Raw genomic sequence first — 12,366 nt, forward strand, 5'->3', positions numbered from 1 at the left:
AGCTTTCTGAGAAACTTCTTTGTGTTCTGTGAAATCATCTCACAGAGTTACAGCTTTCCCCTCAAGAAGCCTTTCGCTAAGACAGTTCTTGTGGAATTGGCAAAGTGATATTTGGAAGCCCATAGAGGGCTATGGTGAAAAAGGAAATATCCTCAGATGAAATCTGCAAAGAAGCTTTCTGAGAAACTGCTTAGTGTTCTGTTAATTCATCTCACAGAGTTACATCTGTATTTCGTGGATTTCTTTGCTAGCCTTATTTCTGTGGAATCTGAGAACAGATATTTCGGATCCCTTTGAAGACTATAGGGCCAAAGGAAATATCCTCCGATAACAAAGAGAAAGAAGCTTTCTGAGAACCTTCTTTGTGTTCTGTGAAATCATCTCACAGAGTTACAGCTTTCCCCTCAAGAAGCCTTTCGCTAAGACAGTTCTTGTGGAATTGGAAAACTGATATTTGGAAGCCATTGAGGGCTATGGTGAAAAAGGAAATATCCTCAGATGAAATCTGGTAAGAAGCTTTCTGAGTAACTGCTTAGTGTTCTGTTAATTAATCTCACAGAGTTACATATGTATTTCGTGGATCTCTTTGCTAGCCTTATTTCTGTGGAATCTGAGAACAGATATTTCGGATCCCTTTGAAGACTATAGGGCCAAAGAAAATATCCTCCGATAACAAAGAGAAAGAAGCTTTCTGAGAAACTTCTTTGTGTTCTGTGAAATCATCTCACAGAGTTTCAGCTTTTCCCTCAAGAAGTCTTTCGATAAGACAGTTCTTGTGGAATTGGCAAAGTGATATTTGGAAGCCCATAGAGGGCTATGGTGAAAAAGGAAATATCCTCAGATGAAATCCGGAAAGAAGCTTTCTGAGAAACTGCTTAGTGTTCTGTTAATTCATCTCACAGAGTTACATCTGTATTTCGTGGATCTCTTTGCTAGCCTTATTTCTGTGGAATCTGAGAACAGATATTTCGGATCCCTTTGAAGACTATAGGGCCAAAGGAACTATCCTCCGATAACAAAGAGAAAGAAGCTTTCTGAGAAACTTCTTTGTGTTCTGTGAAATCATCTCACAGAGTTACAGCTTTCCCCTCAAGAAGCCTTTCGCTAAGACAGTTCTTGTGGAATTGGCAAAGTGATATTTGGAAGCCCATAGAGGGCTATGGTGAAAAAGGAAATATCCTCAGATGAAATCTGAAAAGAAGCTTTTGAGAAACTGCTAAGTGTTCTGTTAATTCATCTCACAGAGTTACATCTGTATTTCGTGGATCTCTTTGCTAGCCTTATTTCTGTGTAATCTGTGAACAGATATTTCGGATCCCTTTGAGGACTATAGGGCCAAAGGAAATATCCTCCGATAACAAAGAGAAAGAAGCTTTCTGAGAAACTTCTTTGTGTTCTGTGAAATCATCTCACAGAGTTACAGCTTTCCCCTCAAGAAGCCTTTCGCTAAGACAGTTCTTGTGGAATTGGCAAAGTGATATTTGGAAGCCCATAGAGGGCAATGGTGAAAAAGGAAATATCCTCAGATGAAATCTGGAAAGAAGCTTTCTGAGAAACTGCTTAGTGTTCAGTTAATTCATCTCACACAGTTACATCTGTATTTCGTGGATTTCTTTGCTAGCCTTATTTCTGTGGAATCTGAGAACAGATATTTCGGATCCCTTTGAAGACTATAGAGCCAAAGGAAATATCCTCCGATAACAAAGAGAAAGAAGCTTTCTGAGAACCTTCTTTGTGTTCTGTGAAATCATCTCACAGAGGTACAGCTTTCCCCTCAAGAAGCCTTTCACTAAGACAGTTCTTGTGGAATTGGCAAAGTGATATTTGGAAGCCCATAGAGGGCAATGGTGAAAAAGGAAATATCCTCAGATGAAATCTGGAAAGAAGCTTTCTGAGAAACTGCTTAGTGTTCTGTTAATTCATCTCACAGAGTTACATATGTATTTCGTGGATCTCTTTGCTAGCCTTATTTCTGTGGAATCTGAGAATAGATATTTCGGATCCCTTTGAAGACTATAGGGCCCAAGGAAATATCCTCCGATAACAAAGAGAAAGAAGCTTTCTGAGAAACTTCTTTGTGTTCTGTGAAATCATCTCACAGAGTTACAGCTTCCCCCTCAAGAAGCCTTTCGCTAAGACAGTTCTTGTGGAATTGGCAAAGTGATATTTGGAAGCCCATAGAGGGCTATGGTGAAAAAGGAAATATCCTCAGATGAAATCTGGAAAGAAGCTGTCTGAGAAACTGCTCTGTGATGTTTGACTTCCACTCACAGAGTTACATCTGTATTTCGTGGATCTCTTTGCTAGCCTTATTTCTGTGGACTCTGAGAACAGATATTTCGGATCCCTTTGAAGACTATAGGGCCAAAGGAAATATCCTCCGATAACAAAGAGAAAGAAGCTTTCTGAGAAACTTCTTCGTGTTCTTCGAAATCATCTCACAGAGTTTCAGCTTTCCCCTCAAGAAGCCTTTCGCTAAGACAGTTCTTGTGGAATTTGCAAAGTGATATTTGGAAGCCCATAGAGGGCTATGGTGAAAAAGGAAATATCCTCAGATGAAATCTGGAAAGAAGCTTTCTGAGAAACTGCTTAGTGTTCTGTTAATTCATCTCACAGAGTTACATCTGTATTTAGTGGATCCCTTTGCTAGCCTTATTTCTGTAGAATCTGAGAACAGATATTTCGGATCCCTTTGAAGACTATAGGGCCAAAGGAACTATCCTCCGATAACAAAGAGAAAGAAGCTTTCTGAGAAACTTCTTTGTGTTCTGTGAAATCATCTCACAGAGTTACAGCTTTCCCCTCAAGAAGCCTTTCGCTAAGACAGTTCTTGTGGAATTGGCAAACTGATATTTGGAAGCCCATAGAGGGCTATGGTGAAAAAGGAAATATCCTCAGATGAAATCTGAAAAGAAGCTTTTGAGAAACTGCTAAGTGTTCTGTTAATTCATCTCACAGAGTTACATCTGTATTTCGTGGATTTCTTTGCTAGCCTTATTTCTGTGGAATCTGAGAACAGATATTTCGGATCCCTTTGAAGACTATAGGGCCAAAGGAAATATCCTCCGATAACAAAGAGAAAGAAGCTTTCTGAGAACCTGCTTTGTGTTCTGTGAAATCATCTCACAGAGGTACAGCTTTCCCCTCAAGAAGCCTTTCACTAAGACAGTTCTTGTGGAATTGGCAAAGTGATATTTGGAAGCCCTTAGAGGGCAATGGTGAAAAAGGAAATATCCTCAGATGAAATCTGGAAAGAAGCTTTCTGAGAAACTGCTTAGTGTTCTGTTAATTCATCTCACAGAGTTACATCTGTATTTCGTGGATTTCTTTGCTAGCCTTATTTCTGTGGAATCTGAGAACAGATATTTCAGATCCCTTTGAAGATTATAGGGCCAAAGGAAATATCCTCCGATAACAAAGAGAAAGAAGCTTTCTGAGAAACTTCTTTGTGTTCTGTGAAATCATCTCACAGAGTTACAGCTTTCCCCTCAAGCAGCCTTTCGCTAAGACAGTTCTTGTGGAATTGGAAAACTGATATTTGGAAGCCCACAGAGGGCTATGGTGAAAAAGGAAATATCCTCAGATGAAATCTGGTAAGAAGCTTTCTCAGTAACTGCTTAGTGTTCTGTTAATTCATCTCACAGAGTTACATATGTATTTCGTGGATCTCTTTGCTAGCCTTATTTCTGTGGAATCTGAGAACAGATATTTCGGATCCCTTTGAAGACTATAGGGCCAAAGGAAATATCCTCCGATAACAAAGAGAAAGAAGCTTTCTGAGAAACTTCTTTGTGTTCTGTGAAATCATCTCACAGAGTTACAGCTTTCCCCTCAAGAAGCCTTTCGCTAAGACCGTTCTTGTGGAATTGGCAAAGTGATCTTTGGAAGCCCATAGAGGGCTATGGTGAAAAAGGAAATATCCTCAGATGAAATCTGGAAAGAAGCTGTCTGAGAAACTGCTCTGTGATGTTTGACTTCCACTCACAGAGTGACATCTGTATTTCGTGGATCTCTTTGCTAGCCTTATTTCTGTGGAATCTGAGAACAGATATTTCGGATCCCTTTGAAGACTATAGGGCCAAAGGAAATATCCTCCGATAACAAAGAGAAAGAAGCTTTCTGAGAAACTTCTTCGTGTTCTGCGAAATCATCTCGCAGAGTTTCAGCTTTCCCCTCAAGAAGCCTTTCGCTAAGACAGTTCTTGTGGAATTGGCAAAGTGATATTTGGAAGCCCATAGAGGGCTATGGTGAAAAGGGAAATATCCACAGATGAAATCTGGAAAGAAGCTTTCTGAGAAACTGCTTAGTGTTCTGTTAATTCATCTCACAGAGTTACATCTGTATTTCGTGGATCTCTTTGCTAGCCTTATTTCTGTGGAATCTGAGAACAGATATTTCGGATCCCTTTGAAGACTATAGGGCCAAAGGAACTATCCTCCGATAACAAAGAGAAAGAAGCCTTCAGAGAAACTTCTTTGTGTTCTGTGAAATCATCTCACAGAGTTACAGCTTTCCCCTCAAGAAGCCTTTCGCTAAGACAGTTCTTGTGGAATTAGCAAAATGATATTTGGAAGCCCATAGAGGGCTATGGTGAAAAAGGAAATATCCTCAGATTAAATCTGGAAAGAAGCTTTCTGAGAAACTGCTAAGTGTTCTGTTAATTCATCTCACAGAGTTACATCTGTATTTCGTGGATCTCTTTGCTAGCCTTATTTCTGTGGAATCTGAGAACAGTTATTTCGGATCCCTTTGAAGACTATAGGGTCAAAGGAAATATCCTCCGATAACAAAGAGAAAGAAGCTGTCTGAGAAACTTCTTTGTGTTCTGTGAAATCATCTCACAGAGTTACAGCTTTCCCCTCAAGAAGCCTTTCGCTAAGACAGTTCTTGTGGAATTGGCAAAGTGATATTTGGAAGCCCATAGAGGGCTATGGTGAAAAAGGAAATATCCTCAGATGAAATCTGGAAAGAAGCTTTCTGAGAAACTGCTTAGTGTTCTGTTAATTCATCTCACAGAGTTACATCTGTATTTCGTGGATTTCTTTGCTAGCCTTATTTCTGTGGAATCTGAGAACAGATATTTCCGATCCCTTTGAAGACTATAGGGCCAAAGGAAATATCCTCCGATAACAAAGAGAAAGAAGCTTTCTGAGAACCTTCTTTGTGTTCTGTGAGATCATCTCACAGAGTTACAGCTTTCCCCTCAAGAAGCCTTTCGCTAAGACAGTTCTTGTGGAATTGGAAAACTGATATTTGGAAGCCATTGAGGGCTATGGTGAAAAAGGAAATATCCTCAGATGAAATCTGGTAAGAAGCTTTCTGAGTAACTGCTTAGTGTTCTGTTAATTCATCTCACAGAGTTACATATGTATTTCGTGGATCTCTTTTCTAGCCTTATATCTGTGGAATCTGAGAACAGATATTTCGGATCCCTTTGAAGACTATAGGGCCAAAGGAAATATCCTCCGATAACAAAGAGAAAGAAGCTTTCTGAGACTTCTTTGTGTTCTGTGAAATCATCTCACAGAGTTACAGCTTTCCCCTCAAGAAGCCTTTCGCTAAGACAGTTCTTGTGGAATTGGCTAAGTGATATTTGGAAGCCCATAGAGGGCTATGGTGAAAAAGGAAATATCCTCAGCTGAAATCTGGAAAGAAGCTTTCTGAGAAACTGCTCTGTGATGTGTGACTTCCACTCACAGAGTTACATCTGTATTTCGTGGATCACTTTGCTAGCCTTATTTCTGTGGAATCTGAGAACAGATATTTCGGATCCCTTTGAAAACTATAGGGCCAAAGGAAATATCCTCCGATAACAAACAGAAAGAAGCTTTCTGAGAAACTTCTTTGTGTTCTGTGAAATCATCTCACAGAGTTACAGCTTTCCCCTCAAGAAGCCTTTCGCTAAGACAGTTCTTGTGGAATTGGCAAAGTGATATTTGGAAGCCCATAGAGGGCAATGGTGAAAAAGGAAATATCCTCAGATGAAATCTGGAAAGAAGCTTTCTGAGAAACTGCTTAGTGTTCAGTTAATTCATCTCACACAGTTACATCTGTATTTCGTGGATTTCTTTGCTAGCCTTATTTCTGTGGAATCTGAGAACAGATATTTCGGATCCCTTTGAAGACTATAGAGCCAAAGGAAATATCCTCCGATAACAAAGAGAAAGAAGCTTTCTGAGAACCTTCTTTGTGTTCTGTGAAATCATCTCACAGAGGTACAGCTTTCCCCTCAAGAAGCCTTTCACTAAGACAGTTCTTGTGGAATTGGCAAAGTGATATTTGGAAGCCCATAGAGGGCAATGGTGAAAAAGGAAATATCCTCAGATGAAATCTGGAAAGAAGCTTTCTGAGAAACTGCTTAGTGTTCTGTTAATTCATCTCACAGAGTTACATATGTATTTCGTGGATCTCTTTGCTAGCCTTATTTCTGTGGAATCTGAGAATAGATATTTCGGATCCCTTTGAAGACTATAGGGCCCAAGGAAATATCCTCCGATAACAAAGAGAAAGAAGCTTTCTGAGAAACTTCTTTGTGTTCTGTGAAATCATCTCACAGAGTTACAGCTTCCCCCTCAAGAAGCCTTTCGCTAAGACAGTTCTTGTGGAATTGGCAAAGTGATATTTGGAAGCCCATAGAGGGCTATGGTGAAAAAGGAAATATCCTCAGATGAAATCTGGAAAGAAGCTGTCTGAGAAACTGCTCTGTGATGTTTGACTTCCACTCACAGAGTTACATCTGTATTTCGTGGATCTCTTTGCTAGCCTTATTTCTGTGGACTCTGAGAACAGATATTTCGGATCCCTTTGAAGACTATAGGGCCAAAGGAAATATCCTCCGATAACAAAGAGAAAGAAGCTTTCTGAGAAACTTCTTCGTGTTCTTCGAAATCATCTCACAGAGTTTCAGCTTTCCCCTCAAGAAGCCTTTCGCTAAGACAGTTCTTGTGGAATTTGCAAAGTGATATTTGGAAGCCCATAGAGGGCTATGGTGAAAAAGGAAATATCCTCAGATGAAATCTGGAAAGAAGCTTTCTGAGAAACTGCTTAGTGTTCTGTTAATTCATCTCACAGAGTTACATCTGTATTTAGTGGATCCCTTTGCTAGCCTTATTTCTGTAGAATCTGAGAACAGATATTTCGGATCCCTTTGAAGACTATAGGGCCAAAGGAACTATCCTCCGATAACAAAGAGAAAGAAGCTTTCTGAGAAACTTCTTTGTGTTCTGTGAAATCATCTCACAGAGTTACAGCTTTCCCCTCAAGAAGCCTTTCGCTAAGACAGTTCTTGTGGAATTGGCAAACTGATATTTGGAAGCCCATAGAGGGCTATGGTGAAAAAGGAAATATCCTCAGATGAAATCTGAAAAGAAGCTTTTGAGAAACTGCTAAGTGTTCTGTTAATTCATCTCACAGAGTTACATCTGTATTTCGTGGATTTCTTTGCTAGCCTTATTTCTGTGGAATCTGAGAACAGATATTTCGGATCCCTTTGAAGACTATAGGGCCAAAGGAAATATCCTCCGATAACAAAGAGAAAGAAGCTTTCTGAGAACCTGCTTTGTGTTCTGTGAAATCATCTCACAGAGGTACAGCTTTCCCCTCAAGAAGCCTTTCACTAAGACAGTTCTTGTGGAATTGGCAAAGTGATATTTGGAAGCCCTTAGAGGGCAATGGTGAAAAAGGAAATATCCTCAGATGAAATCTGGAAAGAAGCTTTCTGAGAAACTGCTTAGTGTTCTGTTAATTCATCTCACAGAGTTACATCTGTATTTCGTGGATTTCTTTGCTAGCCTTATTTCTGTGGAATCTGAGAACAGATATTTCAGATCCCTTTGAAGATTATAGGGCCAAAGGAAATATCCTCCGATAACAAAGAGAAAGAAGCTTTCTGAGAAACTTCTTTGTGTTCTGTGAAATCATCTCACAGAGTTACAGCTTTCCCCTCAAGCAGCCTTTCGCTAAGACAGTTCTTGTGGAATTGGAAAACTGATATTTGGAAGCCCACAGAGGGCTATGGTGAAAAAGGAAATATCCTCAGATGAAATCTGGTAAGAAGCTTTCTCAGTAACTGCTTAGTGTTCTGTTAATTCATCTCACAGAGTTACATATGTATTTCGTGGATCTCTTTGCTAGCCTTATTTCTGTGGAATCTGAGAACAGATATTTCGGATCCCTTTGAAGACTATAGGGCCAAAGGAAATATCCTCCGATAACAAAGAGAAAGAAGCTTTCTGAGAAACTTCTTTGTGTTCTGTGAAATCATCTCACAGAGTTACAGCTTTCCCCTCAAGAAGCCTTTCGCTAAGACCGTTCTTGTGGAATTGGCAAAGTGATATTTGGAAGCCCATAGAGGGCTATGGTGAAAAAGGAAATATCCTCAGATGAAATCTGGAAAGAAGCTGTCTGAGAAACTGCTCTGTGATGTTTGACTTCCACTCACAGAGTGACATCTGTATTTCGTGGATCTCTTTGCTAGCCTTATTTCTGTGGAATCTGAGAACAGATATTTCGGATCCCTTTGAAGACTATAGGGCCAAAGGAAATATCCTCCGATAACAAAGAGAAAGAAGCTTTCTGAGAAACTTCTTCGTGTTCTGCGAAATCATCTCGCAGAGTTTCAGCTTTCCCCTCAAGAAGCCTTTCGCTAAGACAGTTCTTGTGGAATTGGCAAAGTGATATTTGGAAGCCCATAGAGGGCTATGGTGAAAAGGGAAATATCCACAGATGAAATCTGGAAAGAAGCTTTCTGAGAAACTGCTTAGTGTTCTGTTAATTCATCTCACAGAGTTACATCTGTATTTCGTGGATCTCTTTGCTAGCCTTATTTCTGTGGAATCTGAGAACAGATATTTCGGATCCCTTTGAAGACTATAGGGCCAAAGGAACTATCCTCCGATAACAAAGAGAAAGAAGCCTTCAGAGAAACTTCTTTGTGTTCTGTGAAATCATCTCACAGAGTTACAGCTTTCCCCTCAAGAAGCCTTTCGCTAAGACAGTTCTTGTGGAATTAGCAAAATGATATTTGGAAGCCCATAGAGGGCTATGGTGAAAAAGGAAATATCCTCAGATTAAATCTGGAAAGAAGCTTTCTGAGAAACTGCTAAGTGTTCTGTTAATTCATCTCACAGAGTTACATCTGTATTTCGTGGATCTCTTTGCTAGCCTTATTTCTGTGGAATCTGAGAACAGTTATTTCGGATCCCTTTGAAGACTATAGGGTCAAAGGAAATATCCTCCGATAACAAAGAGAAAGAAGCTGTCTGAGAAACTTCTTTGTGTTCTGTGAAATCATCTCACAGAGTTACAGCTTTCCCCTCAAGAAGCCTTTCGCTAAGACAGTTCTTGTGGAATTGGCAAAGTGATATTTGGAAGCCCATAGAGGGCTATGGTGAAAAAGGAAATATCCTCAGATGAAATCTGGAAAGAAGCTTTCTGAGAAACTGCTTAGTGTTCTGTTAATTCATCTCACAGAGTTACATCTGTATTTCGTGGATTTCTTTGCTAGCCTTATTTCTGTGGAATCTGAGAACAGATATTTCCGATCCCTTTGAAGACTATAGGGCCAAAGGAAATATCCTCCGATAACAAAGAGAAAGAAGCTTTCTGAGAACCTTCTTTGTGTTCTGTGAGATCATCTCACAGAGTTACAGCTTTCCCCTCAAGAAGCCTTTCGCTAAGACAGTTCTTGTGGAATTGGAAAACTGATATTTGGAAGCCATTGAGGGCTATGGTGAAAAAGGAAATATCCTCAGATGAAATCTGGTAAGAAGCTTTCTGAGTAACTGCTTAGTGTTCTGTTAATTCATCTCACAGAGTTACATATGTATTTCGTGGATCTCTTTTCTAGCCTTATATCTGTGGAATCTGAGAACAGATATTTCGGATCCCTTTGAAGACTATAGGGCCAAAGGAAATATCCTCCGATAACAAAGAGAAAGAAGCTTTCTGAGACTTCTTTGTGTTCTGTGAAATCATCTCACAGAGTTACAGCTTTCCCCTCAAGAAGCCTTTCGCTAAGACAGTTCTTGTGGAATTGGCTAAGTGATATTTGGAAGCCCATAGAGGGCTATGGTGAAAAAGGAAATATCCTCAGCTGAAATCTGGAAAGAAGCTTTCTGAGAAACTGCTCTGTGATGTGTGACTTCCACTCACAGAGTTACATCTGTATTTCGTGGATCACTTTGCTAGCCTTATTTCTGTGGAATCTGAGAACAGATATTTCGGATCCCTTTGAAAACTATAGGGCCAAAGGAAATATCCTCCGATAACAAACAGAAAGAAGCTTTCTGAGAAACTTCTTTGTGTTCTGTGAAATCATCTCACAGAGTTACAGCTTTCCCCTCAAGAAGCCTTTCGCTAAGACAGTTCTTGTGGAATTGGCAAAGTGATATTTGGAAGCCCATAGAGGGCAATGGTGAAAAAGGAAATATCCTCAGATGAAATCTGGAAAGAAGCTTTCTGAGAAACTGCTCTGTGATGTGTGACTTCCACTCACAGAGTTACATCTGTATTTCGTGGATCTCTTTGCTAGCCTTATTTCTGTGGAATCTGAGAACAGATATTTCGGATCCCTTTGAAGACTATAGGGCCAAAGGAAATATCCTCCGATAACAAAGAGAAAGAAACTGTCTGAGAAACATCTTCGTGTTCTGTGAAATCAACTCACAGAGTTACAGCTTTCCCCTCAAGAAGCCTTTCGCTAAGACAGTTCTTGTGGAATTGGCAAAGTGATATTTGGAAGCCCATAGAGGGCTATGGTGAAAAAGGAAATATCCTCAGATGAAATCTGGAAAGAAGCTTTCTGAGTAACTGCTTAGTGTTCTGTTAATTCATCTCACAGAGTTACATCTGTATTTCGTGGATCTCTTTGCTAGCCTTATTTCTGTGGAAACTGAGAACAGATATTTCGGATCCCTTTGAAGACTATAGTGCCAAAGGAACTATCCTCCGATAACAAAGAGAAAGAAGCTTTCTGAGAAACTTCTTTGTGTTCTGTGAAATCATCTCACAGAGTTACAGCTTTCCCCTCAAGAAGCCTTTCGCTAAGACAGTTCTTGTGGAATTGGCAAAGTGATATTTGGAAGCCCATAGAGGGCTATGGTGAAAAAGGAAATATCCTCAGCTGAAATCTGGAAAGAAGCTTTCTGAGAAACTGCTTAGTGTTCTGTTAATTCATCTCACAGAGTTACATCTGTATTTCGTGGATCTCTTTGCTAGCCTTATTTCTGTGGAATCTGAGAACAGATATTTCGGATCCCTTTGAGGACTATGGGGCCATAGGAAATATCCTCCGATAACAAAGAGAAAGAAGCTTTCTGAGAAACTTCTTTGTGTTCTGTGAAATCATCTCACAGAGTTTCAGCTTTCCCCTCAAGAAGCCTTTCGATAAGACAGTTCTTGTGGAATTGGCAAAGTGATCTTTGGAAGCCCATAGAGGGCTACGGTGAAAAAGGAAATATCCTCAGATGAAATCTGGAAAGAAGCTTTCTGAGAAACTGGTCTGTGATGTGTGACTTCCACTCACAGATTTACATCTGTATTTCGTGGATCTCCTTGCTAGCCTTATTTCTGTGGAATCTGAGAACAGATATTTCGGATCCCTTTGAAGACTATAGGGCCAAAGGAACTATCCTCCGATAACAAAGAGAAAGAAGCTTTCTGACAAACTTCTTTGTGTTCTGTGAAATCATCTCACAGTGTTACAGCTTTCCCCTCAAGAAGCCTTTCGCTAAGACAGTTCTTGTGGAATTGGCAAAGTGATATTTGGAAGCCCGTAGAGGGCTATGATTAAAAAGGAAATATCCTCAGCTGAAATCTGGAAAGAAGCTTTCTGAGAAACTGCTCTGTGATGTGTGACTTCCACTCACAGAGTTACATCTGTATTTCGTGGATCACTTTGCTAGCCTTATTTCTGTGGAATCTGAGAACAGATATTTCGGATCCCTTTGAAAACTATAGGGCCAAAGGAAATATCCTCCGATAACAAACAGAAAGAAGCTTTCTGAGAAACTTCTTTGTGTTCTGTGAAATCATCTCACAGAGTTACAGCTTTCCCCTCAAGAAGCCTTTCGCTAAGACAGTTCTTGTGGAATTGGCAAAGTGATATTTGGAAGCCCATAGAGGGCAATGGTGAAAAAGGAAATATCCTCAGATGAAATCTGGAAAGAAGCTTTCTGAGAAACTGCTCTGTGATGTGTGACTTCCACTCACAGAGTTACATCTGTATTTCGTGGATCTCTTTGCTAGCCTTATTTCTGTGGAATCTGAGAACAGATATTTCGGATCCCTTTGAAGACTATAGGGCCAAAGGAAATATCCTCCGATAACAAAGAGAAAGAAACTGTCTGAGAAACATCTTCGTGTTCT

Source organism: Macaca nemestrina, chromosome 1 (assembly GCF_043159975.1).
Source record: "Macaca nemestrina isolate mMacNem1 chromosome 1, mMacNem.hap1, whole genome shotgun sequence".
Taxonomy (NCBI): domain Eukaryota; kingdom Metazoa; phylum Chordata; class Mammalia; order Primates; family Cercopithecidae; genus Macaca; species Macaca nemestrina.